At 41.7% G+C, this 14,174-nt stretch overlaps 1 protein-coding gene across 10 annotated transcripts in view; it reads left to right on the plus strand.

The window, feature by feature from the left end:
* Nucleotides 1–14,174, plus strand: part of EBF1 (early B cell factor 1) — a 398,643-nt gene that overhangs the window by 139,527 nt on the left and 244,942 nt on the right. The gene's annotated exons all lie outside the window — the stretch shown is intronic.

Genomic DNA, 14,174 nt, shown 5'->3' on the forward strand with positions numbered 1-14,174 from the left:
ATTGCATGGCCTTACAGCTTATTGGTATCTTAATTAACCATTACTCTGTTGTGGAATGTTTAACCTGTTTTCAGTTTTATGCAGTTTGTTAAAGTGGAACAATGAACTACTTGTGTATGAATCTTTGGGTTACAATCTGATTTTTAAAAAATTTTTTCTTTAGGCCAAACTCCTTGAAGTGTATTCTTTGAGTTAAAGGAGATGACTATTTTTAGGCCTTCTGGTACACGTGGCTAAACTGACCTCCAGCTCCAGGAAGGTTGTGCCTATTTATACTCCTGCTACCAGGTTAAGAGAGTAGTTTACCAGCATCCAAAACAGACCTCATTTAAAAGCTTTTTACGAACTTAGTAAACTGACATATAGTGTTCTTTTCATAATTTGTATTTTGGGATTATTGCTGAGGTGGAATACTTTTCTTTGTGTTTTGGGTCATTTATGTTTTTTACATTTTGGTGAATTGCCTGTTCACTTTCTTTCTTTTATTTATTTATTTTTCTCATGAATTTTTACTTCAGTTTAAAATGATAAACATTTACCGTCTCACGATCATTTGAGAACAGCTGTCGTTATCTGAAGGTTTGACTAGGGCTGGGGAATCTGTTTCCAAGTTGGCTCATTCACAAAGCTGTTGGCAGTAGGCCTCAGTTTCTTGATACATGAGTCTTTCCAGGGCTGCTTGGGCATCCTCAAGACATGGCAGCTGGCTTTCCCCAGATAGGGGGAGCCTAAAGAGAGCAAATGGGAAAATGTAATGCCTTTTTGACCTAGTCTTGGAAATGACACACATCTTGTACTTCTGCCGTTATTTTATTTTTTAGGAACAAGTCTCTAAGACCAGCCCACACTGAGGGGAGGTAAACTAAGTTCCACCTCTTGAAACATTACCTCTTAAAGAATTAAAGAATTGGCTCCGCACCTGTAGCTCAAGGAGCTAAGGCGCCAGCCACATACAACAGAGCTGGTGGATTTGAATCCAGCCTGGGCCTGCCAAACAGCAATGACAACTACAACTAAAAAATAGCCGGGTGTTGTGATGGGCACCTGTAGTCCCAACTACTTGGGAGGCTGAGGCAAAAGAATTGCTTAAGCTCAAGAGTTGGAGGTTGCTGTGAGCTGTGACACTACAGCACTCTACTAAGGGCAACAGCTTGAGGCTCTGTCTCAAAAAAAAAAAGAATTAAAGAATTTAAGGACATATTTTAAAACCACCACCGAGCTTATCCTTTTCCTTTTGTTAAACAACGTATCTTTCAAATATTTTCTTCTGTTGGTTTGTTCTTAAATTTTAATTTTTTGACAGAGATTTAATATTTTATTGTATTTACATTTATTACTCATTTCTTTCCTTGGAGTCTTTCTTTTCACTTACGCTTAGCAATGTCTTTATTCTAGGGTCAGATGCATTCTTAACTTATATTTTCTTTAGTTTTTTGTTGTTTTCATTCTTTAAATATAACCTCTTTCATGTGTCTAGAATTTATTTTGTGTGTGTGACATTAGAATTTTTTTCTAAATCATTAACATTTATTTTAGTGCTAAGTTTTGAACAACCTCACTTCCTTCTAATGATTTATAAGGCCTTTTTTTTTTTTTTTTTTTTAGTTAATATGAGAGTACAATTAGATGACAGTGTTTGCATTAGTTAGGTAAGGTCCCTGTTGTAGTTGTGTCCTGCACCTGGGAGGTGTGCCATTATCCTTACATTGTGCCCAGTAGGTGGGAGCACACCAATCTTCCTCCTTCCTGCTGTCTCCTCCCACCCTCCTGCCTCCTCCCCCCAGTTTGAATTAAATAGAGTTTTTCTCTTGTGTGAGCAGGTATTAGTTCCTCTACTGGCTTCATATTTGTGTTGAGTACACTGGGTACTCACTTTTCCATTCTTGTGATACTTTACTAAAGAGAATGTTCTCCAACTGCCTCCTTTATTATCCATAAATACAAGGTGGATCCTCAACAAATACTCACAGAATGGCCGTGGCTCTTATTAATATCTTAAAATGCTTCCATGCTGGTTGGTAAATAGCTGCTGCCCTGAGCTGCTCAGCCCTTCCTGTGCCCTCAGTTCAGACCCTTCTTCATTGGTTAGAAGGGTCTTTTCTGGCCCCCCCTACATTGAAAGGGGGTCAGTACAGTATTGTGTCTTTTAGACTGGATCTCTAGTGACAATGTAGGTGTCAGTTCTGCTGTTTGGGATATAGGCCCTAAAAAAAGATATACAGGCACATGGGTTTTTATTCTGTTCCATTGATTGGTTAGTCTAATCTGATTCTGTTATTGCACAATTTTAATTTCTATAGCTGTATATAATGTTTAACTTTATAACCCCCTTCTATTTTCCTAACTATTATTGCTTATTGATTCTTGTATACAAATGATAGAATCTTTTTTTAGGTTAAAATAATTCCTTTAAAAACTTTTTGTTGTTGTTGTTTGTTTAGTAGGCCCAAGCTGGGTTCAAACCTACCAGCCCCAGTGCATGTGGCCAGCGTCCTAACCACTGAGCCATAGGCTCTGACCCTGTTCCTTTACTATCCTGAGTAAAGTTGTGTTAGAGTTTCAGAAAGTTGACATCTATATTTCTACCTTGAAGAAATATGTATGTATGCATCTGTATTTATTTCCATTTATTTAAGTCTTTAATATGCTCAAGTAAGATTTTTCTTTATATTTTTGGTTAAGTTTATTCCTGTTTATTTTATCTTTGGGGGGGTGTTTTATTACAGTTATAATAGTAATATTTTTCTAAAATATTGACAAAATGGTTATCCCAGTTATTGTTCAGCTATGTTAATTTTTTAGGGTTCTTTAGGATAGTAATTTTCCATGTCTCAAAAAATGAAAATTTGCTAAATCCTTTAGATAACTCCTTCTTCTCACTAGAATTTTGAATTACCTTGAGATGATGCACAAAAATTCTGGTCACTCACATTTTATAAATAACCAGTTCAAAATGACTCTGGGACAACTTGAGTGATGTCACAATCACATGAGCAGTGCTATCTATTGATCACCAAATACCAGCCTTTAAAAATTTCCCTTTTTAAAGATATTTCTGTTTGAAATTTCCCGTGGTTGAAAACACAATCAGGACTCGGCATTGAACCTGGGAAGTATTGCTAAGTTTTGAACGAGATAGTTTGAACATCATGTTTCTGGGTTTATAACGTCTCATCTGGATCCGAAGCTTATTCCAGGGAGTACCAGGCCTTTACTCCCTCTCCCCCACACTCCATGTTATAAAAATGATTGGGTGACTGTTAGCAAAGCAATAATATCAGTGGGATGTGGATATTAACCTGTCTGTGGGGGGAAAATGCTGAGAGCAACAGGCCTGTAATTTAGGTAATAGCGTTAGACTATGAAAAACATGCTGCTTTTGCCTTGATGCTAATCAGGAAACCATCAGACAGTCTTCCCTGACTGAGCAAGGGCAGGGCTGGAAGGAAGTCAGCTGTCATCATGTTTTTGAAGAAGAAAAAAATGAGAGGTGAACTGAACTCTGTGATCGGAACCTCACTCCAAGGCTGCTTCCTGAATCTAAAGGTGTGGTACTCCAATCAGCACCACAAATGGAGCCATCTGATTTGCATGGATTAACAGGAGTGGGTCGCAACCTTCTGACAGGTCAATGGCACCACTGGGGATTTGAAGAAAACTTTGATTCTCCCTCTTTCCCCCTCTACCATGAAGCAATCATGCTGTTCTATTGTAAAAGAGGATCCCTTGCTTATAAAGCCAAGCTTGTCATTTAAATTCACCCAAGTTAGGACACCACGGAGCTCTGTCAGATGTCAGTCTCAATACAGCAGGAGAATGTTTTTCAACAGCTTTCTAACCGCTTTGCTGGGAAACACAGAGGCCTGGATCAAGGGGGAGGGGCGGCTGACTGGGCTGGAAGGATTTTTACAAAGGCAAGATTGGAATTTTTCATTTCAGGCAGGTTTTCTTTTTCTTTACATTTTCTTCTTCCTATTATTATTTTTTTTCCTTTTCCCCTTTAAGCCTCCTGTAAAAGATATTTCCACAAAAGGGGAATGAAAAAAAAGTAACATTGGTTGAAGGACTACTTCATTTGTGGGTCTTCTGGAAGGCATTTAAGCCTGAGAGCGATGTTGGTGTTTTTCTGCATCAGAGGTAGTGGCTGTTTGCCAATCACTTCCCTCGAAAAATATTGTTTGGCTTTAAGGGAACTGCGAAATGTTTGGCAGAAGAACCACCCATGGAAGACTATGGACAAAGAGAAATGGAGATTTTTCTGATTCAGCCCATGGTGCCCAAACCCAGTGAAAATAAGAAGCTCATGTTGGGAACTGGTGCCTGATCTGAAGCACCCTCAGTCAAGGAGCTGTAAAATGGTAGTTTCCGAGTCAAGACCATTATTTTCTTGAACCTTGATTAACCAGATGCTTGGGAGAGAGTATATTTTGGGAGCCCCAATATACTCACTTGGCATTTATTATTTTCTACATTTATCAGCAACTGTTTTTCAGCATGTCTTACAGGCCAGATACTGTGCCAGGCCCTGGAGACCCAACTTGCCACAAAACAGACTTGGTTCCTGTTCTCTTGGGACTTCCTGTTTAGATGTGCCTCAACAATTTTCTTTGCTTCTGTGGCTTGATCTTTGTCATTTGAATTCCAGAATGTTTCTCATATCCACAACAATGCTTAGGATCCTAATACCTTATAGGGAGCTTGGGGTGGGTAGATACTTTCCCTATTGTTTCACTGACTGTTTGCATAATGTTTAAATTTGCGAAGGCTCAGTTTTCTAATCTGTAAAACGGAGATGATATTTCTCTCCAGGGCGCTTGTGAAGAGTTGGTGACATAATGTATATCAAGCACCCAGCAGAGCATGGCCCAGGGTACTTGCGTAGTATTTGGGAGCTGCTAGCCTTTGTCATTAGAAGAAATCGTGTTGTCAGAGGTAACAATAATGGCCGTGCATGTTTAACATCTAGAACCTCTGTCTAGTTAATTCCACTGAACTCTTTCTACAGTATTTTTAACTTTTCTCTCTTTTTGGTAAGCATTATCTCCTTCAAAGAATCTTATTATTTGGAGGGTTGAAGATAGCTTGGAAGCCCTTAAGGTTGTGATTTGAAACAAATTCTGAAGGATGGTTGTAGAAGGCATATTTGAGAGAGAGAGAGAGTGGGTGTGTTTGTGCATCTGCATTTAAAGATAAGTCCTGCTCTCAAGCTTCCAGTTAAAATTCCAGTTTCAAAAAGCCTCGAACTTCTTTTTGAGTTCTCTGTTAATGGCACAAATGTTGTCACAGAGGCAGGTGTTCTCATTCTCTTCCTGGTGAAGAACATTTAGAGCCTACTGGGCTGCATCTTAGTGACAGGAAGCTGCAGCATGGGGTTTGATCTGAAAAGCCTGTGACTCACCATTCCTGCATCCCTCCAAAGCAGAGGCTTTGATGGCAGAATAGGCTTGTGGCCTGGGAAGTGTTGCTAGAGTTCAACTTTGTTTCAAATCTTCCCTTTAGCATTTATTAGTTTTGTGAACTTGAACATGTTTCTAAATCTTGAACACGTGGATACACACAGGCAAACACATGCACAGATATTTATGTTTATTTATTAACTTAATGCAGTGCCTAGCATATTCAAGCAAGAGCTTGTAACAAGTAAGTAAGAACTGTAACAAATATTATATTTTTGTGAGGATGAAGGAGAGCGTTGCTAGGGGTTATCTTCATCAATAAGCCATCGCTAGGCATGGTTTTGCAGCTCTCCATCCTATCAGTTGCAGGCTGAACCTGCAGCACCTTCTCATGACTCTCTCCAACAGTAGCAGGCTTCTACTCTTTGTGGGTTGATCTGAGTTTTGCAAACAGCCAGCAGCAATTTGGTGCCAAGGCTGGTGCAAAAGGTCAGGCTATTAAGGACCATCTTGGATCAGAAGTGATGTGTGCCTGTCAGGGAACTGCACTGAGTTGAACTCACAGCATGCTGCCTGGATTCTAAAGACGAACTGCAAATGCTCTTGGAGCAGAGTCTCCCAAAAGGGACAGATTGGAATGGGATGGAATTCATTTTTGATGTGCATTTCTAGTTTGTTTAAAAATCAGTCACACTTTGGGTCAATTCTGGCCACAGTGCTTGGAAAAGCGAGGAACAGTGCGATATGAGAACTTGATGATATGAAAGGTTGAAGGTGAAGGGTCCGAGCTGTGGAGTGAGTCTTGAGTTTGAATGTTACCTCTGCTGCTGACCAGTTATGACACGTAAGGCTCGTTACATCAATTTCCTACTCTGCAATTACTTCACTATGATTTTTTCCCCTGAGGACTGGAGGAAAACATGTCCTTGGCCCATAACACTCCATGTTAAGTTTCAAGATTATTTCTTCCTTTTACATCATTTTAGTTTCCTTTTCACATATACTCAGGGCTCTCACACTGCCTGAATCCTTCGGTCCTAGAGAAAAATGTTCTGAGACATGAAGCATTAGTGACATAGTCTCTTACGTTTTTTCCCCCTTTCCATGAATATTGTACTTACAGGATGGTACCTAGAAAAGCAGTGCCTCAGGGAGAGGAATGGTTTCTAATCTTAGCATCTCAGGTGGAGCAAGGCTGGTATTTGAGGTCAGGGAGGCCACAGGACCACACTACCTACCAGATGGCTAGCAGGCTCCACTAGGTTGGTAGGAAAATTAAGTTTGCTGGAATCTGTTCCCCACTCCTCCTCACCCCCTCATCAGGTTGGTAGCCAACACCCAGTAACCAATACCAAATATGATTCTCTTGCTTGACAGAGGCATTATTAAGTTGGGGCCCCCCTAAGAACATTCATTGCAAATAATTGTTGGCGCGTTTATTCTCGTGGCACAACTTTCAAAAGCAAATTAATTATAAACTGGTTGCAATTTAATTCAGTTTGTCCGGATTATGCGTTTGCAGGGCCTAGAGTACATTTGGCACCACTGCTGGCACATTTGGATTTTAATGTCTTTGACAAAGCCACACTTCCTTGGCCTGGGTAAATGGCCTGCTGCCATGCTGTCATTTAACCTGACGGTGCCAGAGTGACTCTAGCTTTAGGGTAGGTAGATCTCCAGCTTGCAGCCCCCACCCCACCCCACCCCACCCTACTCCAGTCAGCCTCACAATGTTCTGAAAGCTGCCCACAGAACACCCTGGGAAGATGATGGTTAATCGGGTAGAAAACTTTAACTATTTGCATCAGCACAATAATACACAGGCACATAAGACTTTCAGTTCCCCAAACCCAAGAAGAGGTTTAATAACCTTGTGTGAAATCTGACATCCTGCTATACATGTCAATGTGAAAAAAGGCAGGTTGGGAAAAATACAGTAAAATCCCCCCATTTATGCAGAGAACTGTGCATATGGTTTTCTCTAATTATGGAAGATAGCTTTTCTAATTCTTCTTTTCTTTAGCCTGTGCTTCTGAAACTCAATTATAGAGCTGTCGGTTAAAAATCCAGTAAGGTGGATGGGCTAACCTCTTCTTCGGTTTGGGGCCTCTGAATACTTCTCACTCTCTGCCCCTGGCTCATGCACTCCCGTGCTGCCTCCCAAGTCTCCAGCTTTTGTAAAACTTTCAAACTTTACCTCTAGGACCTTAAGGATGCAAAGCAGCAGCCCGTTAATAAGGACAAGGAAGGAAACCCATGGACAGGAACTTATCTTTCCAACTGCAACTTGATCCTACTCCATGAATCTTCCTTTCGGATTCTTCTGATCCTTTCTCAAAAAGTTAGTGTAATGGCTGTCAGGTTTCAGGGTTCAGTACAGTGACAGATTGAACTGGCCTCATGGAGGTTTGAACTTGCGACTCAAGGCGTTGGCTTTTGTGAAAGAGGCCCAAGCTCTCCGGGCTGGACTGGTTAAAATTTGAGTTTCTGGGCCTCTGCTGCCTTTTCCCAGCAGGGTGATGATCTCTGGCATTTATCTATCCATGAGGCTTGCAAAATCATGGCCTGTCATAATGGTAAATAAAACGTGTTAAAGTTAATATGAAGAAGAAAGGAGCAATTACAACTGCTTAAAACAGTCTTCAAATATACTTAAGCAGAGGTTTGCCACGTAAACACACAATTAAAGCAGGAATTTGTGATGGATGCAAGGGGTTGACGGTCCCAGACATACTGTTTACTGGTGTAGTTAGCAGATGGATAAGTCAACTGATCCCAGATGTGCAGCTTATAAATATAAACTCACGTCTTACTAGTGATGTATGTCTGCAAGTAGCAACAAATTACTTTCTATTTAACTCTTGACTGTTTGCTAGGGGGAGCTTTGTGATACTTGCTTTACAAAAAAGACAGATTTTTAACAGGTTTCCTCTTTCAAAAGTGGTAACCAAATATCTAGAAAAAGGTACTTTTGTGCAGTTGTTTTAAAGGACAGGTTTAAATAGGTTTACTTTTTTCTTTTAAGTCCAGATATCTAAGCCTTATATCCCTAGCCACAGTTTTCAGATATTTGCAGCTAATTAATTCTTAGGAAATCTAATCTGAATTGAATTAATTTTCCCTTTTAGGGCACACAAAGCAACTTTTAGGTAAGAAAAAAATGAAAACAGCTTTTGTTGCACATAATTCTTGCAACTAATGAAAAGTAATATTGCGGTTCCTTTCAAATAATGCAATAACAAAACACCAAATGAGAGCATTGCATTGTATTGTTATATTTGCTGTTTAAATAATTTAGCTGCAAAAATCTGAAGGCTGCTTTAGCTGTAATTAATTATTCATTAATGACATGCTAATTGCACAATACCTTTGAATATTTAACAAAATGCAAAAGCCAGGCTCTGAAGTTATGTTTTTAATGCAAGGGGGAAAAATCCTTTAGTTCATCACTGCATCAGGAGGACAAAAAAAGTCCTTTCTCAGATGTGAGGTAAGGTAGTAGTAGTGGCCTACTTTCCATTCACCATCTCAGTCACCCTTTGTGCAGTAGAATATAATGTCCTTATCTAGACTCAACAATTGACAGGGTGGTAAATCCCTTGACTTTTGTCCAAATGATTTCTCTACAAAAATGGGTTAATTATCGCCTTTCCCTTGCTTTTTGACTAACAAAAGGCCCTGGGTCTCTTTTTTCCTTTCTTTCCTATTTACTGTAAGGAGCCCTTTGAAATGTGATAGTTTAATCGGCAACACCTTCGACAGGGGGAATACTGAGAAGCCGGCCTGGCCCTGCCTGGAGCTCAGGTTGCTGTGTGAACATTACCGTGGTTAGGAGATATGACCTTTATTATGCCAAAGCCATCCTGGACTTTCAGGATGAAAAACTCCTGAGTGCTCGGTAGTCGACTTCATTTGTTTCTGCTAATAAAAGCTGGCGGGTTTTTAACAGTGTCTTTTAGTGGGTGGGATGACTAAAGGGCACCGTGTTGAACTGGCTTAGTTGTGTTTCATTAATTCCCTGCAAGACTGGGAGTTTGCATCTTTCTGTGCCTGTCTCTGTTTCTAAGCTTCAAAGCTCTTCATTGTCTCTGACCTGTAAGTCAGGGATCTAGTCTTGGTTGTGGATGAGCAGAGAACAGGGACTGCCTTTTTTCTTTTTAATTTGTCATTATCACCATCTTGGTCCAAATCAGAGAATCACCAGCCCCTAATTTAGTACAAGGCAGTGAGCTGTGTGGCAGCTTGTCCTTGTGGTTGAGAATATATTTCATGCACTAGGGCCTACTTAGTCTTATTTTGCATTTGACTCCCATTACTATTAATGGCATTTATGAACGCACATTGGCGGGAAGAAGATCCCATTGAATCTGTGCATTATCAGAGAGATGGGGAATTAGCATACTCCGTGTCTAGTCCGTGATGGATTTTACTGTGCTGTGGAAATACTTAGCAATTAAATGAGAAATCTCCATTGTGAACATGCACCTGCCAGGAAAAAAAAAAGAATGGAGTAGAGAAGGAGGAGCATTCAGTCAAGTTGACGCCCAGTTCCCTCTTTTGCCTCTGCAGTCTCTCATTTGGGAAATGCTGCATCTGCTGGTAGCCATTGTTCAACATGGTGAGATATAATAGAGTTCCTGTTTTGTAAACTCATGGCATTACAGGCCCACCCAGCCAAAAGGGTGTCAGGGTCAAAAGTTTTTATAGTCAATGTAGAAGTCACAGCTTGCTAAGCGAAAAGTGAAATAATGCACAAATAGTGTGTGATTTAGTGCTCCATGAATCAGATGGTTCGGCGTCCACAGTGGCAAACCATTTGCTTAGTGCATTCCACAGTCACATGCGTCTTGCTTGGCTTAAATTTTTTTTCTAAGTTTGAATTAGTATTTACAAATTGGTGAAATCCTGTTTTCTATCTTTTCTGGGAGAGCTGGAAGGTATAGCAACATGGAACTCTCATTCCCACATGGCAACGATTGGCAGAAGCTGTGGGTAGCCTGGGCTTGCATTCCTCCTTTGAACACATCTCTTGTCTAGTGACTGTGGCCATTTAAGTTTCCTGCGTTGGGGTGGAGATTTGAGGTAGGAGTGACTGGGTTAGAAGGGTCAGGGAAGATTGACTTGTGAACAGACTCTACCAAGTTCACTACATACTCCTGTGGTATTTAGCCATGGAGAGATCGTAGACAGTTCCCATCTCTCACTTATTGGGGCTTTTTCCTTCCTCAGAGCAAATGATGTCACATACAAAGGTTGTCTCCCAGGCCACTGAAGAAGCAACTTACTTGCTGCATGATCCTCAGACCAGGGCCAGTTTCATCAACAATAGTTCTTATATTTCTTTTTAAATCTCAGAATTTTGATCATGCTCCTCTTTTGTGTGAGACATGGGCACTGTTCGCATGAATCGGCTCCCTTCAAGCCTCAGAAAGGCTGGCTGCGGCAGTCACCTGGGGAGCATGTTGGATTGCCTCGGTGGAACGTGTGTCCGGGCTGGAGTTTTGTTGGAGGGTGGAGGGAGGAAGAACAGGTTACTAACATCATCAGCTACTGACTCTGGCCTTTAGCCTGCCCCGAATACCTTTTCTTGGTTGTGTTCTTTGAGTGACGTTGTTACGTAAAACCTCACCCCTGCCCAAGTCCTGAAGTGACTAACGTCCAAGGGAAGCAGGCAGGAGTGCCAGGAGTGCCAGTTTCGTGAGCATTAATCAGAGACCTTTGGGCCAGGAAATAGAAAAGCATTGGTAATCCATTTCCTCTTAGCCCACTGCCTCTGTGGAAGCCAGCCTGAAACTTTTCATCTTACTTAGCAGTATTAAGGAAACATCTGTGAACAGGCACCACCATACACCACTGGGAATTGCTTAAAAGTGATACAACATGAATCTGTCAAGTGAAAAATACTGCTGTGGGGAGCTTGACTTATAAACTGTGCGTACACACGAACTCTTCTTCCTGGAGGTTTGGATTGAGTTAGGGAACAGTGGGTACCAGGAGAGAATTTGTTTTTCTACTGTGAATTAGAGGATGAATATCTAACATGGGACAACTAGAATGTGGAATTCTTGTTTAAATACGGGCAGGGTGTGTATGACTTAGAGCATAGCTAGTGTTGAAAGGAACATATATCGACATCCGAGCCAAAGTCCCAGATTGGCCAGCCGTGTCTACAATAGGTCACTTTTTTTGTCTTCTAGAAAATTACCTTGCTTGTCGAGGTGGACTCTTTTGGAAAAAGCCTGAACATCGTTTCTCTGTTTGATCTGTTCTTTTTCCTGATAAAAAATGTTTGAAAAAAAAAAGAAGAATGATAAATGGGAACACCATCAGGGCGTAGGAACTAAGATAACACAAAAATTAAAACTGCTTAGATCCTTTCGTGGATTGAAAAGAGACAAGTGATTATGGACGAGGCTGTTAATATTCATCAATGTGAAGAGTAAGTTGGGGAATTGCACAGAATTTTAAGGAGAAAGGGAAAAGGTATAAGAAAGGGGATGTCAGTTACCATTCCTCTTGTATACTCAGATGAAATCACGAATGTCTGGTATAGAAAAGAGGGGGCTTGAAATCCATTGGCATTTCCAGAAAATATTCCATGACCTACTCCTGTTGCAAATGTGCCTTTTACCATCGCAGGGGGGATAAAATGCCACGATCCAGCTCCAGAGCACAATTAAGGGCTTGTGTGATACAGCGGGCAGCCATTCTGTGCCTGAGAGTTTTCACTGTATAATTAAAATAAACTGAGGGGCAGAAGGTGGAGAGAGAAGTGGGGGAGGAAGGTCCGTCTGAAGCATATTCAGACATGACATTTTCTGATGTCGATAACCATCGAGAGCTCAGCTCCTCTGTCCGTGAAGACAAGAATGCCACATGTCAGTCAAAGGCAGAGCCGCGGAGCAGGCTGGAGCCTGGAGGAAGCCACGGAGGGCCCATTTGGCCCGGGTAGAGTTCGGCCAGGCCTCTGCTCAGGCTTTAATTGTGCTTTCTTTGTGTTGATGATGTCCACGTCCGGATTTCTGACAAGGCCTGATGATACTGAGAGATAGCAGGTAGTGCAAAAATTTGCTCTTCTCTTTCAAGCCGGGATTCTAGGCCATGCTTCATCCCAGTGGAATAGATAAAAATAACACACCCAAGAAGCAATCTCGGGAAGACTTAAATTTTTGAGAGCCAGTATCAGCAGTTCCGGACCTTATATAGTACACTTGTATAATGCCTGTGTTACAAGGTGTCTTTTTTTTTTTTAAGCATTCCAGTGTACATCCTTCCATGAGGGGCTTTGTTGCTCTCTTTCTGTCTTGTAGTAAAGAAGCTTCCCCTCTTCTGGTGGAGCGGCGCTGCCGTTGGCCTGCCCTCAGGCCTCCCCTTGCGTCACGGAGACAAGCAGCACCCCGTTCTCCCCAAGCACAGAAGGGAAGGAGGGCCCAGCCTGGGAGAATGTGGGTGATGTTTTGACTCCCCATCTTCCTCGCCCCCGCACAGGGAAGCCTGGAGTGTCTCCGATCCTGTGACAGTCTGCTACTCTTGCTTCCTGAGTAATGCTTAGGAAGCACACCCACCCTCTAGGAATGGGCGATTCATGTCTGAAAAGATCATTACAGGTTCTTCAGACTAAGCTAAAATTTTTTCTGTTGCAGTTCTGGAGAAAAATACAGGAAGAACAATTGCTTTCAAAGCGAAAGCTGAACTTAAACTGAGTAAGAAAGAATGCTTTAGCTATTTAGTGAGGGACCTTTTTAAAAAGGGCTATATACATTTCTACTGTTCATCCATCCCCTCCCCATTTCTACACTCCAGGGAAATGGTTCTCGTCCCAACTCTTCACTTGCATATTTAACTTGGCTCCCACGTGATGTCTTCTTACGGTTTCTGCTGGCTGCGATCCCTCCGTGTATCTCCCAAACTCTAGAATTATAGATTGTCAGGGCATAGATTAGAGAGGACCTTAATAACTGATGAATTTTAAATAAGTTTTGTGTCTCCTGCTTACATGAATTGATTGCTAGCGGCTGCCTGGAGCGCTTGTTGGGAAGTCTAGGAAGGCGGAATCTGGGCTCAGTGGGAATGGGGGTGATGATAAAGCAGTGATGTCTTTCTCGGGCGAGAGGGAGAGTGCAGGTGCATGCTTTGTATGTCCTGTTGCTGATTTGCATAATCTTATTTTCTGTAGTTTATGAGAGAAATGACCATAAGTAACTTGATTGACCAAAACCCTCAACAGTTACGCTGCACAGAATATTCCAGTGTCTTCTTTTTGGCATCCCTTCTGCCCTCCCATTCCGTTTCCTATTTCAGCTGCGGTTTCAGAGATGGTTCAGAGCATTCCCAGGAAGACAGACTTGTACTCGGAAGAGGCCTGGGCATGCTCATAGGTAGAGTCCACTCAGCTTGTGTCCCCTGACCCTAGAACCCAGACTGACTCTGGGAATTAGGTCAGGTATGTGGATAGCATCAGAGAGTTCTGTTTAGAAGCTTTTCTGGTGAGATTTGGATGTGATCAGGGATGCCACGTGTAACATGTAACACAACTGGAATTAATCACTTATTTCTGTAATTAATGGTTTTAGAGCTGTCTACCCTGCCAGATTGTGAGCTCCAGAAGAGCAGTGTTTCGTCTCTTCTTTGCTTCTGTGTGCTCGGGGCTAGCATGGTGCCCGTGTCTGTAGGTGTGTATGTGTGGTGTAGCTGGGTCTCAATATACACTTGCTAAATGAAGCGAACGAATGGATATTAGGACCCTTTGGATGCTCCAAGTCAGCCTGGAAAGTTAGA

Source organism: Otolemur garnettii, unplaced genomic scaffold, assembly GCF_000181295.1.
Source record: "Otolemur garnettii isolate 467f Iridium unplaced genomic scaffold, OtoGar3 scaffold00003, whole genome shotgun sequence".
In the NCBI taxonomy this organism is placed as follows: Eukaryota; Metazoa; Chordata; class Mammalia; order Primates; family Galagidae; genus Otolemur; species Otolemur garnettii.